This window comes from Pseudophryne corroboree, chromosome 4 (genome assembly GCF_028390025.1).
Source record: "Pseudophryne corroboree isolate aPseCor3 chromosome 4, aPseCor3.hap2, whole genome shotgun sequence".
Classification (NCBI taxonomy): Eukaryota; Metazoa; Chordata; class Amphibia; order Anura; family Myobatrachidae; genus Pseudophryne; species Pseudophryne corroboree.
The window spans coordinates 894044494-894059366 of record NC_086447.1 but is presented as its reverse complement, the minus strand read 5'-3'; the positions used below and the strand labels follow the sequence as shown (position 1 = coordinate 894059366).

General features: G+C 45.9%; 1 long non-coding RNA gene across 1 annotated transcript; it reads right to left on the bottom strand.

Moving 5' to 3' along the window:
- Positions 1-7452: 7452 nt before the first annotated feature.
- Positions 7453-8711, bottom strand: LOC134911871 (uncharacterized). Its single transcript, XR_010176920.1, has 3 exons — positions 8681-8711; positions 7725-7811; positions 7453-7536 (listed from the first exon to the last, which is right to left on the bottom strand). It is a non-coding gene; the product is annotated as an uncharacterized LOC134911871 (long non-coding RNA).
- Between the last annotated feature and the right edge of the window lie 6162 nt (positions 8712-14873).

The window sequence follows — 14873 nt, the reverse complement described above, 5'->3', positions numbered from 1 at the left end:
TCGGATATGTAGTGAGATACAATATGGCATACATTTCACAGTTCAGGGGGCAATGCTGAAGGAGCGTCACAATCCCCTAGCTCAATTACATTGGGATAAGCGAGGTCTATGCACATTACGGTATACCGAGCTGGATCGCTTAGCAACCTGACAACATGGCCGCCGACCGTGAACTCCCAGCACGTGGCAGCGCTCGGATATGTAGTGAGATACAATATGGCATACATTTCACAGTTCAGGGGGCAATGCTGAAGGAGCGTCACAATCCCCTAGCTCAATTACATTGGGATAAGCGAGGTCTATGCACATTACGGTATACCGAGCTGGATCGCTTAGCAACCTGACAACATGGCCGCCGACCGTGAACTCCCAGCACGTGGCAGCGCTCGGATATGTAGTGAGATACAATATGGCATACATTTCACAGTTCAGGGGGCAATGCTGAAGGAGCGTCACAATCCCCTAGCTCAATTACATTGGGATAAGCGAGGTCTATGCACATTACGGTATACCGAGCTGGATCGCTTAGCAACCTGACAAAATGGCCGCCGACCGTGAACTCCCAGCACGTGGCAGCGCTCGGATATGGAGTGAGAGATGGTATACATTTTAAAATACACCGGGATAAGTTGTATAGGCCATGGAGCAATGCACAGGGACATTCATCATTTACGTACAGTATATAAATAATTGTAAACCGTAAATGAAAGAATTACCGGTCAAATACTGTATGACGAAACTGTGTCAATGAGCTGGAACAGTATGGCCTGTGAAGAAGTTTTCGAAGGCAGAAACGGAGAGCAAATTATCAGGAGATTTCTGAAAGGTCGGAGAAGATCCACACAGCAAGTCTGCTTACGAGGAAACAGCTTTGCAAAGTGGGTAGCGGGGCGGTGACTGAGACGCTCTTTTATTCACATTCACACAAAAGGAATTCTTACCGCTGTGATTGGTGCCAATATAGGCGCATTCATCCTTACACCAATCACAGAGCATACTGTACTTTTGAATGTGAATAAAAGAGCGTCTCAGTCACCGCCCGCTACCCACTTTGCAAATCTGTTTCCTCGTAGGCAGACTTGCTGTGTGGATCTTCTCCGACCTTTCAGAAATCTCCTGATAATTTGCTCTCCGTTTCTGCCTTCGAAAACTTCTTCACAGGCCATACTGTTCCAGCTCATTGACACAGTTTCGTCATACAGTATTTGACCGGTAATTCTTTCATTTACGGTTTACAATTATTTATATACTGTACGTAAATGATGAATGTCCCTGTGCATTGCTCCATGGCCTGTACAACTTATCCCGGTGTATTTTAAAATGTATACCATCTCTCACTCCATATCCGAGCGCTGCCACGTGCTGGGAGTTCACGGTCGGCGGCCATTTTTTCAGGTTGCTAAGCGATCCAGCTCGGTATACCGTAATGTGCATAGACCTCGCTTATCCCAATGTAATTGAGCTAGGGGATTGTGACGCTCCTTCAGCATTGCCCCCTGAACTGTGAAATGTATGCCATATTGTATCTCACTACATATCCGAGCGCTGCCACGTGCTGGGAGTTCATGGTCGGCGGCCATTTTGTCAGGTTGCTAAGCGATCCAGCTCGGTATACCGTAATGTGCATAGACCTCGCTTATCCCAATGTAATTGAGCTAGGGGATTGTGACGCTCCTTCAGCATTGCCCCCTGAACTGTGAAATGTATGCCATATTGTATCTCACTCCATATCCGAGCGCTGCCACGTGCTGGGAGTTCACGGTCGGCGGCCATTTTGTCAGGTTGCTAAGCGATCCAGCTCGGTATACCGTAATGTGCATAGACCTCGCTTATCCCAATGTAATTGAGCTAGGGGATTGTGACGCTCCTTCAGCATTGCCCCCTGAACTGTGAAATGTATGCCATACTGTATCTCACTACATATACGAGCGCTGCCACGTGCTGGGGGTTCACGGTCGGTGGCCATTTTTAGTGTGCATAGAACTCGCTTATCCACATAGGCCCCTGTGTTTTTAACTACTATATTGAGATGCACATTTCTAGGCCTACAGTATTTAATATACAGTAAGCAGCATTGTTGTTAGGCAATAATTGAAGAATTTACATACAGTACTGACATGTACTGTATGTAATGCTTGTACATCATGTCAGTCGACCCTTATGCTGTACACTACTGTAAGTCTCACAGGGCCCATGCACTTCCAAGGAGGGTTATTTACTGTACTGTATCTGTTTCATACAGGAAACTAATTGCAGTCCATAACACTAATATTAAGCCCACTCCATTATCCACTCCTCCCCTGTGTATTAAACACCCCCTACCACCCTGGAAGTCATGTACCAGGGCCCCTTCATTCAGCACAATGCCCCCTTCTACAGTTTAGTGTTCTCCTTCCTGCCCCATCTGTGCAGTAAAGGAATAATTAGCAGAAATTATTTCTCCAGGTCCTACTGTACATACTGAGCGAAAGATAGAACCCCCCCTATCCCCCGCGGAGCATCAAAGCTGCCGCTGATAGCTCCCCCCACCCCTTCCGCTGGTGAGTGGGTAGGGGCCCCAGTGCATTGCTGTGTCCAGGGGCCCACACTGCTGTTAAGATGGCTCTAGTAATTGAGCTAGGGGATTGTGACGCTCCTTCAGCATTGCCCCTGGACTGTACCATACTGTATCTCACTCCATATCCAAGCGCTGCCACGTGCTGGGAGTTCACGGTCGGTGGCCATTTTGTCAGGTTGCTAAGCGATCCAGCTCGGTATAACGTAATGTACATAGACCTTGCTTATCCCGGTGTACTACAGGTATGTGCAGTAGTACTGAATGATTGCTATCACTTGTGGTGAAACACCTATCTTATCAAATACAGTAACTACTGTACAGTATAGTTGTTCGCACAGGTGATGGTAATCATACTGTATATTTAAACTGAAGTCCGTAACAGAGCATTCTGTCCCTCCTGCAGAGGTTCTTGTTGGGAGGCACAGGGAAAAAAGGCAAATACTGTACAGTATTTGCACTTTACTGTTGTGCACTTTATTTGAAAATGTACAGTTGTTTGCTATTTTTAGCATGCTGTGCTTTACATGTTTTCTTATTGTGGTTTTTATATTTTTAGACAAAAGACAAAGAATGCAGACTACCAGATTTTACGGGAGTGCCAAAACCCACCCATCAGTGGCACAGAAACTTGCTGCATTAGTCCCACAAAAGAAGAAGAAAACTGCCAAGGCGGCTCAGAAAGAAAATGTGGTGAAACCACGAAAAAATGCCAAGGCAAAGAATAATACGTTGGAGATGATATGTGGTGTGGCAAATGATGTAATTGTTCCATCTCCTGCAGATCACAGTGTTCAGCCAATGAATCTGGAAATACCGGTGCTAGAGGACGTGACAAACACGCTGCATCAGGAAGCTTCTTTTTTGGACCATGTAGCCACCCCTGGACAAGAAGACATGACACATTCACCACGAAGAAGGTTGCATTTCACAGATGTGAACACCAAAGTGCAGGACTGCCAGTGTACCTGTCCTGTTTTACTAAAGGAGCTACTCAGTAAGGTGACCAATATGGAGTCAGAAGTTGGTGGACAGGTCAATCAGCTGCAGACCGATGTGGCTGGCCTTAAAGAAGGCATAAAGGAACAGATGGTAGAAGCCATGAAGAAAGTCATTGAACAAACGAGGGAAGAATGGCAAGTTGGAGTTTGCCGCACCATCATTGCAACACACCACCAAGCGGTTCAAGTCAGCGGCCTGGACGACCGAGGCCTGGAGGACCGCAGAGGAGGCCTGGAGGACCGCAGAGGAGGCCTGGAGGACCGCAGCGGACTGGACGAAGTCAGCGGCATGGACGACCACAGAGGAGGCCTGGAGGACCGCAGAGGAGGCCTGGACGACCGCAGAGGAGGCCTGGACGACCGCAGAGGAGGCCTGGACGACCGCAGAGGAGGCCTGGACGACCGTAGAGGAGGCCTGGGGGACCGCAGCAGCGGACTGGACGAAGTCAGCGACTTGGACGACCGCAGAGGAGGCCTGGAGGACCGCAGAGGAGGCCTGGACGACCGCAGAGGAGGCCTGGACGACCGCAGAGGAGGCCTGGACGACCGCAGAGGAGGCCTGGGGGACCGCAGCAGCGGACTGGACGAAGTCAGCGACTTGGACGACCGCAGAGGAGGCCTGGAGGACCGCAGAAGAGACCTGGACGACCGCAGAGGAGGCCTGGACGACCGCAGAGGAGGCCTGGACGACCGCAGAGGAGGCCTGGACGACCGCAGAGGAGGCCTGGACGACCGTAGAGGAGGCCTGGGGGACCGCAGCAGCGGACTGGACGAAGTCAGCGACTTGGACGACCGCAGAGGAGGCCTGGAGGACCGCAGAGGAGGCCTGGAGGACCGCAGAGGAGGCCTGGAGGACCGCAGAGGAGGCCTGGAGGACCGCAGAGGAGGCCTGGACGACCGCAGAGGAGGCCTGGACGACCGCAGAGGAGGCCTGGGGGACCGTAGAGGAGGCCTGGGGGACCGCAGCAGCGGACTGGACGAAGTCAGCGACTTGGACGACCGCAGAGGAGGCCTGGAGGACCGCAGAGGCCTGGACCACAGCAGCGGACTGGGCGAAGTCAGCGACTTGGGCGACCGCAGAGGAGGCCTGGACGACTGCAGAGGAGGCCTGGACGACCGCAGAGGAGGCCTGGACGACCGCAGAGGAGGCCTGGACGACCGTAGAGGAGGCCTGGGGGACCGCAGCAGCGGACTGGACGAAGTCAGCGACTTGGACGACCGCAGAGGAGGCCTGGAGGACCGCAGAAGAGACCTGGAGGACCGCAGAGGCCTGGACCACAGCAGCGGACTGGACGAAGTCAGCGACTTGGGCGACCGCAGAGGAGGCCTGGACGACCACAGAGGCCTGGAGGACCGCAGAGGAAACCTGGAGGACCGCAGAGGAGGCCTGGAGGACCGCAGAGGAGGCCTGGAGGACCGCAGAAGAGACCTGGAGGACCGCAGAGGAGGCCTGGAGGACCGCAGAGGAGGCCTGGAGGACCGCAGAGGAGGCCTGGAGGACCGCAGAGGAGGCCTGGAGGACCGCAGAAGAGACCTGGAGGACCGCAGAGGAGGCCTGGAGGACCGCAGAGGAGGCCTGGAGGACCGCAGAGGAGGCCTGGAGGACCGCAGAGGAGGCCTGGACCACAGCAGCGGACTGGACGAAGTCAGCGACTTGGACGACCGCAGAGGAGGCCTGGAGGACCGCAGAAGAGACCTGGAGGACCGCAGAAGAGACCTGGAGGACCGCAGAAGAGACCTGGAGGACCGCAGAGGAGGCCTGGAGGACCGCAGAGGAGGCCTGGAGGACCGCAGAGGAGGCCTGGACGACCGCAGAGGGCTGGACGACCGCAGAGGCCTGGATTCAAGTGTGCTGTTGCCAGGAACACCAATGATGACCAGCACACCTGCTCACAGGCCACTTCGCAATACATTCGGAGGCTCTCTGAACAATATTGCCCTGGCTGTCATCTCAACTTCCCTGGACGACCATCTGTACAGAGCTTCAAATGGACATATTCAGAAATATGCATATTCTCTGTTCCAGCACCATGTACGGTACGACAAATACTTGACGTGGGCCAATCGTGTGAACTTTGATGGTTCCAAGGGCAAACTTCCGCTGCCCAAAAATCTGGTACATGACATCATGGCTAGGTGTGAACGCCGCGTGAGGATTGGTGATCCAGAAAAGAGGAAGATAAGGGATACCATAAACTCTGTGCTGAGAACGAAGAGGAAAATGACTTGGAAGCTCGACTATGATGAAACCAGATCATTACCTACCTCCTAGCTTCAGCACATCAGCTTCACACAGCTGAAGCTAAAAAATTGTGTCAATGTACCTGTATGACCTGTACATTTTCTGGGGCTGCATGCACTGTGCTGAATCCACTTGGAGCAGCTTGGTTACTCAAAGGGGAGTGCATGAACTTGGCTCACCACATTCCTGGTAATGTAAGGGCCTGTTACAAGTTGCCCCTTTTATTCCTGTTGATTTTTTGGGCGCTGCTGTATCTATCCAGTAGCAGCCGAGTCCATTGTGCTGTGTCCATCTGGGGCCTTGGGCTGCGTTTCCATCCAGGGGCTGCTGTTGTCAGTCCTCTATTCTGGTGTCCGTATGCGACAGTGTTAAAAAGCAAAAGACAAAAACGAAAAATAATTCAAAAAAGCAAAACCTAAAAATAAAGTACAAAAACCATTACCCCGCACCACCACCACAAAAAAATAAATTATAAAAATGTTAAAGTTGATATTGTTACTGTATTTGTGCTGTTACCTTTTGATTAAAGTACCGTACAGTATGTGTGATGTTGGCTTTATTACAATACAGTACAGTATGTGTGATGTTACATGTTCCAAATGATTTTGTCCGTAAATAAAGTGTTTCTTAAAATAAACATGACGTGGTTTCCAATGTTTGTATTCCCAACTTCCTGTACTGTATAAATTAGTACTACTGTACTGTATGATGGGAATTCAATTAAGAGTGGTATACTGTATGTAAAACAACTTGGTTAGGCATCTTGCATTTCATATTTTAATAAAAACCACAGGAAACTTCTATTTTTAAAAGTTTATTGAAGAAAAAAAAGGTGTTTTTTTTTAAATAAAGTTTGAAAGTTAATTAAAACAAAAAAGTAGTTTGTTCTTCGTTACATTCTTTTCTTGTGTATATAGATATCTGTGGGGAAAAAAAAAAAAAGTATTAAAGTAAAGACACTCATGCTGGGCTGTGTGGTTCCACAAAAGGCATGCGGTCCAAAGTGAAATAGTGGTGTCAGTGGTCAGCACTTTGACACGCTAACATTTGTGGAACCACACAGCCCAGCAATAAGTCATGCTGGGCTGTGTGGTTCCACAAAAGGCATGCGGTCCAAAGTGAAATAGTGGTGTCAGTGGTCAGCACTTTGACACGCTAACATTTGTGGAACCACACAGCCCAGCAATAAGTCATGCTGGGCTGTGTGGTTCCACAAAAGGCATGCGGTCCAAAGTGAAATAGTGGTGTCAGTGGTCAGCACTTTGACACACTAACATTTGTGGAACCACACAGCAATGCCTGACACACATAAAATGCCTGACACACACAAAATGCCTGACACACACAAAATGCCTGACACACACATGCTGGAGGGAAAACACATGTTTGCCAAACAGTCGACAGCACATGTCGGCCAGATGGCCGACCAAACTTGCTCCAAATCACCCCAAACTGGACAGAAAGCACGCCAGCACACTCAGGAGGTACACCACAGCTAAATTACGAGAGAATTTCATTACAAACAGCCAGATCTTGCAGATTATCTGCCAGATAATTGTATGGTGTACAGTATGCCTATCTTATACAGTAGAAAAAGATACTATACAATGGAGTACAATAACAAACATTTATTAAAAAAAAAAAAAAAATTTAAAATGATCTTAACAACAAATTAAAAAAGTGGTCCACTAAGAGGTGGACCACCACCCGCAGGAGCAGAACGGCACGCTGCAACTGTTCTGTGGGAAAAAAAGGACAGTATTACAAAACAAATACTGAATACTTTACAGTGTAGTAATGGCAATACAGTACTTTACTCTATATTAGACAATCTTGTTATTTACAATGTACAGTACTGTATTGTCAGTACAGTAAATCAAACACTACTGTATGCTGTCGAGGTAATTTAAACATTGCTTTAGTTTACCTCTTGTATAAGTGGGCTGCTGCCTGCCCGCTTCTGGGCCAGCCCACCTATCTTGCCCCTGTCTGGGGCCCCCATAAATCATTGGCACTATATTGGAGAAAAAAAAACATTTAGTCACATTCAAATACTATACAATTATTACTGTATACTGTAGGTACAGTATTATACTGTATTGCTGGTATTCAAAATATAAAGTACTGTACAAGAGTTTAGCTTCAATAGGTCATAAACAAATTGTCAAAGGAATAAAACACCACAGTACAAATACTGTAGACATTTACTGTATGTATTAGCAGTCATGACATTTCATGACCGCTTCAGAAAAAAGAGGGTTACAGTACTGTAGGTGGTGTTGTAGGGAGTACTATCAATAATAGTGGACTGTACTCAGAGCCAGCCATAAATATTATGATTCCCTAGTCAAGTTTTTGGATGCTGCCCCCTTGCACAGACGCTATTTCCGCCTCTGATCCTGTACCCCTTTCCCAGCACCATCACCCCTCAACCATAGCAGTCCTCATTTTGGTGCTCCTCCAACCTACAGTACTGTATGTTTAAAATAGCAACAGTGTGCACATTCGGTGTGCATCCCAAAACGGTGCATGTTCTTGCTGGGAAGGGGCATGGACACACAGTAATTCCCCAATCTGAAATGACGCCACACAGTACTGCAACTTTATTCACAACATATCATGCAATAGTGTCTCTTATTCTCGTTATGCTTGCTTCGCTCGCCATGCGGTGGGCACGGTGCCTCGCTACGCTCTGCACACTATTATATCAGTAGTCAGGAAAGGCAGCATGCATTTGTGGAGTGAAGAGGGTGAAAAAAGAGAGAAAGTACAGTATGTACTGTAAGGTTATGTCAGAGGGTGTGAAGATGATCAGCTCAGTGTTATACATGTTACAGTAAGTTAGAATACAGTACACTGCATTATGTATTTATATTTTATTACCAGGTGTCTCCTCCACTGGTTGGCGACGGACTGTAAAAAGATAAAATACAGTTAGTCATATCAGTTTGACTTAAAATAATGTTGGAGAAAAAAAATACTGTAATTACAGTACCAACTATTGCTACTGTACAGTATATTTACCAAAAATGTATTCTGGCTCGTCGTCTGTGGGTAAAAGAGAAGAATATTATAAGATACAGTATACAGTAAAAAGTATAGTAATAGTACACTAGTGTCCAGGCCCAGTGTCAGGTGGGTAAAAAAAGGTATGCTTGTGACAGGCATGGTGATTCCAAGGGACCCCACCGAGACCATCAGAAAATTTGTGAGTGACCCGTATGCCGGTGATTATGACTAGAATAAGGTAGCAACTCTTTTTTCTTTTGAATTATGTATACTGTACAGTACTGTATGTGCATATTGTACAGTACACTTAAAATATTTAGCAGTTACTGTAGTGGTAATTTTTGGGATGACAGTATTAGCATACTGTAAGCATCCAACTGAGGCCCCCAAACAGATGCCGCCACTAGGTACAGTACGTGCCTCTCGTGCCTAATGGGAAATTCATCACTGACAGTATCTAGAGAGATGAATGGAGAGACAGTGACAAGGGGTGAGAGAGAGAGAGAGAGAGAGAGAGAGAGAGAGAGAGAGAGAGAGAGAGAGAGAATTGAGTAAGATGGGTGTTTTTTTTAGAACAGGATGTTGTCCATACAGTAGCAACCAATCAAATATTACCTACTGTACTGTATTATCGTCTGTAAGTGTAACTAGATACTGTAAATGTTAATGTGGGATGTGATCGGTTGCTACTGTATGGGCAATATCACCAGTTCAAACAAAAACAATTTTCATCCGATTTCTACGCATTTGCCAGAAAAATCTGATGAAAAGTGCTACTCTGATGGCATCAGATCAATGTCAGTAATAATTCTTACCACTAAATGCAGCATCATCATCATCATCATCATCCTCCTCCTCCTCCATGGCCTGTTCCAGTGTAGGGCCTGTGAAAAAAAACATTAATGTGAAAAAAAAAAAGGTTCATTCCAGGAAATACACATACCCTCCAACATGACCCGCCCCACTAGGTACAAAATGCTCTGGTTCTGGACTTCCCTCTTAATTTATTATTGCCATCACCTGTGAAGAAACAGCTTTCTTATCATATAACTAGTTCAACACAGGTGATGGAAATCATAAATTAAGAGGGAAGTCTAGAAACAGAGCAGTGCGGCGGGTCATGTTGGAGGGTCTGCATACAGAAACATAGAATTTGATGACAAATACTGTAAGAACCACTTTGGCCATCTAATCTGCCTCTTTTTTTTAACCTTTTTTTTTACATCAAACCTTATTTGATCCTTATTTCTTTGTAAGGATATCCTTATGTATGTCTCTTCCATGCATGTTTAAATACTGTAGCTCTACTGTTTTAGGCTCTATCACCTCTGATGGGAGGCTATTCCACTTGTCCACTGCACTTTCTGTGAAGTAATTTTTCTTAAAATTCCCCCTGAACCTCGCCCCCCTCCAGTCTCCGTGCACATCCTCGTGTCCTATTGTGTTTGCTTTTGGATTCGGACTTGTTTTGGATCCTGGTGCTTTTTTTCAAAAACCTCTCAAAAACAGCTTAAATCGTAGAATTTGGGGGTATTTTTGATCCTACTGTATAGTGTTATTAACCTCAATGACCATAATTTCCACTCATTTCCAGTCTATTCTGAACACCTCACAATATTATTTGTAGTCCTAAAATTTTCACCGAGGTCACTGGATGACTAAGCTAAGCGACCCAAGTGGCCGGCACAAACACCTGGCCCATTTAGGAGTGGCAGTGCAGTGGCAGACAGGATGTCACTTATAACAATTTTCCCCAAACATCACATGATGCAAAGATAAATAAATAAAAAAAGAGGTGCAAGATGGAATTGTGATTGGGCCCTCCCAACCACCCTTATGTTATATAAACAGGGTCTGCCACACGACTGTGGCTGAAATGACTGGTTGGTTTGGGCCCCCACCAAAAAAAGAAGCAATCAATCTCTCCTTGCTCAAACTGGCTCTACAGAGGCAAGATGTACCGGACTGGACTTACTTAATGGGTGCAGTGAGGTGATGGACATAGAGTCCTCCGCCACCGCCTGTGACAGTGTAGGGCCTGTGAAAGCAAAAATTCCATGAAATATACTTTTGTATTCTGTGTTGAATACAGTAAAGCAAAAATTCAGTCAGGAATTGGAGGAGGAGAGTAGATTTCGCACACAGAGACGAGAATGTCGAGGCCAGAATCAGGGGGTAGTGGAGGAGGGTTAGGATACCGTACCTCACCCTGTTGGGATTGCTGCAATCAGGATGCATCAGGATCACCCTGCTGGTCATGCAAACCCAACCCATTGGTTTAACACAATGTACAGTACAGTACAATACTTTAGTTTACTTACCAAGTTGGGGAGAGGGCTTTTTCTCCCCTTCCTCATCACTGTCAATAATTACTGAGTGGAAAATAAAAAAATATTATAAACAAAATACAGTAGAGTACAGTTACTACAAAATTGCACAGTAGTACAGTGCTACAGGAGGCAGAGATATATTCATAATACAGTAGGAGCAGAATGACTGTCCAGTGGTAGGGGACATACAGTACTGTACTGTGCCTGTATTTAACTCGTGTTGGAGGAGAGGCGATTTCGCACACAGAGGCGAAAAGGGGTCTTCACAGTGAGGGAAATACTGTACAGTACATGTTTGGAATTCCCTGCCTGAAAAGTAATAAAAGTGGACTTGGTCAATACTTTTAAGAATGGGCTTGAGAAAATCCTACTGTACTTACTATACTGTGGCGGCTCCTCCGACGACTCAGAGTCCACGTAAGTGACATCTGTGTTGAATATAAAAAAAACAAAAAGAAAAGTCAATGGGATTTCTGCAATCAGGATACCGCTGTCGGTCACTTGACTGCTGGAATCCTGACCACTGGTCACGCAAACCCAAGCCATTGGTACTGTTAATAAATCAATGAATGTAGAATGTAGAGTACTGTACAGTAGATTACAATTCTTACCAGGCTGGCCTGAAGGCTCCCCCATTTCCTCCTCCTCGGTATCAATAACGAGGCGGTCTGTGTGTACAAGATAACAAGTATTGTAAAATAAAAAAATTACAGTAATACTGTAGGAAACTAGTGTGTCTGTAACAAAAATAATGATTACCACTTCCAGAGCTCTGCTGGTCAGACGGTGTTGGTGGTGGTGGTGGTGGTGGTGGTACTGTGAGAAAAAACAACAGTGCTGTAAGTGAAGCTGTCAATTTGTAACATGTACTATACAGTATCCAGGACACATGTACAGTAGTGTAACAACGATGACAGTCACACCAGAATTCTCATTACACAATACCTGGCAGCGCAGCAGGTGGTGGTGGTGGTGGTGGTGGTGTTGTTGGTACTGTGGGAAAAAAAATAACAGTACTGTAAGTGAAGCTGTCAATTGGAAACATGTACTGTACAGTATCCAGGACACATGTACAGTAGTGTAACGATGACAGTCACACCAGAATTCTCGTTACACAATACCTGGCAGCGCAGCAGGTGGTGGTGGTGGTGGTGTTGTTGGTACTGTGGGAAAAAAAATAACAGTACTGTAAGTGAAGCTGTCAATTTGAAACATGTACTGTACAGTATCCAGGACACATGTACAGTAGTGTAACGATGACAGTCACACCAGAATTCTCGTTACACAATACCTGGCAGCGCAGCAGGTGGTGGTGGTGGTGGTGGTGGTGGTGGTGTTGGTACTGTGGGAAAAAAAATAACAGTACTGTAAGTGAAGCTGTCAATTGGAAACATGTACTGTACAGTATCCAGGACACATGTACAGTAGTGTAACGATGACAGTCACACCAGAATTCTCGTTACACAATACCTGGCAGCGCAGCAGGTGGTGGTGGTGGTGGTGGTGGTGTTGTTGGTACTGTGGGAAAAAAAATAACAGTACTGTAAGTGAAGCTGTCAATTGGAAACATGTACTGTACAGTATCCAGGACACATGTACAGTAGTGTAACGATGACAGTCACACCAGAATTCTCGTTACACAATACCTGGCAGCGCAGCAGGTGGTGGTGGTGGTGGTGTTGTTGGTACTGTGGGAAAAAAAATAACAGTACTGTAAGTGAAGCTGTCAATTTGAAACATGTACTGTACAGTATCCAGGACACATGTACAGTAGTGTAACAACGATGACAGTAGCACCAGAATTCTCGTTACACAATACCTGGCAGCGCAGCAGGTGGTGGTGGTGGTGGTGGTGGTGTTGGTACTGTGGGAAAAAAAATAACAGTACTGTAAGTGAAGCTGTCAATTGGAAACATGTACTGTACAGTATCCAGGACACATGTACAGTAGTGTAACGATGACAGTCACACCAGAATTCTCGTTACACAATACCTGGCAGCGCAGCAGGTGGTGGTGGTGGTGGTGGTGGTGTTGTTGGTACTGTGGGAAAAAAAATAACAGTACTGTAAGTGAAGCTGTCAATTTGAAACATGTACTGTACAGTATCCAGGACACATGTACAGTAGTGTAACAACGATGACAGTAGCACCAGAATTCTCGTTACACAATACCTGGCAGCGCAGCAGGTGGTGGTGGTGGTGGTGGTGGTGGTGGTGGTACTGTGGGAAAAAAAATAACAGTACTGTAAGTGAAGCTGTCAATTTGAAACATGTACTGTACAGTATCCAGGACCAAAAAGGGGTCCGGCCAATAAACAATCTGCATCAGAGAAGCAAGATACAGTATGCTTAAAGTATACAGTACTATATACTAGATCGCCAACAAACGTACTGTAAATTAACAAACAACTATCACTGGAATTTACCATCCTCATCCCGTAGCGAAGCACGGGTATTCAGCTATCTACAATGTTATTTATACTTTGTGTTTAATATTTACATTTAGTTTTGTAAACAGACATTCTTAACATTAACGGATTGCAGCGAGTTATCTGTGATGGTCAGGACAGGGGGTTGGGACTATAGAAATCACTATGTACTGTACACTACTGTATTTGACAATACTTACCAGCTTGGCGGCGCCTGTCCCGCCTCCTGTGACGTCGTGCTACCAGCCCTGTAAAAATATATATACAGTATAATGGCAGCATACTGTACAGCCAATGAAATTCAACATTGACAGCATCTTTATGACATCACAATAAATGGAATTGTTCATTCTAGTACCCTGCACCTAATCACTCAGGAGGGCATAGTGTACTGTACTGTCTTCAAAACTTAAGGGGCACATTTCTAAATGTGACATACAGTACACTTACAGTATCGCTACAGTACAGTAGGTCCAGGGTATTAGACAGAACACTACCTTTATACTGTAGACATTGTAACACACATAAGCATTGCCCTTATAAACATTATGACACACATCAGCATGCAGCCCTCCCACCCTTAACCATCTCAGTACTGTTCATTACATTACAAATTGATTTCATGACAGATGATGCAGTACTCACCTGAATTCATCTTATTCACGTCATGTCACAGTAGTGCAGTTTATTCACGTCACAGTACTGTCCTTGATTCACGTTGTGTCACACAGTAGAGCACCGTATTCACGTCACAGTACTGTCCTTGATTCACGTTGTGTCACACAGTAGAGCACCGTATTCACGTCACAGTACTGTCCTTGATTCACGTTGTGTCACACAGTAGAGCACCGTATTCACGTCACAGTACTGTCCTTGATTCACGTTGTGTCACACAGTAGAGCACCTTATTCACGTTACTGTACTGTACGTCACAGTAGTGCAGTAGTATATCCACATTACGTCACAAAGTAGAGATCTGCCAGTCATGAACCTTATGCAAGAGTAATGCACGTCAGAACACATTAGGCCACTGTAACATCCCTTAGAATAATTTCTGCCAAAGTAACATCCCTTAGAACACTGTACTATCTGAAACACAAATTTCGGCACACTGCACGACACACTGCAATTAAACCACACAATGCACTGCACGACTGCATAGTGTATGCACTGCGTGATATGACAAACTGCACATTTCCCTGCAAAATATGATACAATGTACACTACACAAAAAACTGCAATTACCACATGTGTATACAGTACACTGCACGACAGTGCTGGCCCTAGCCAGGTACAGATACAGCCGCAG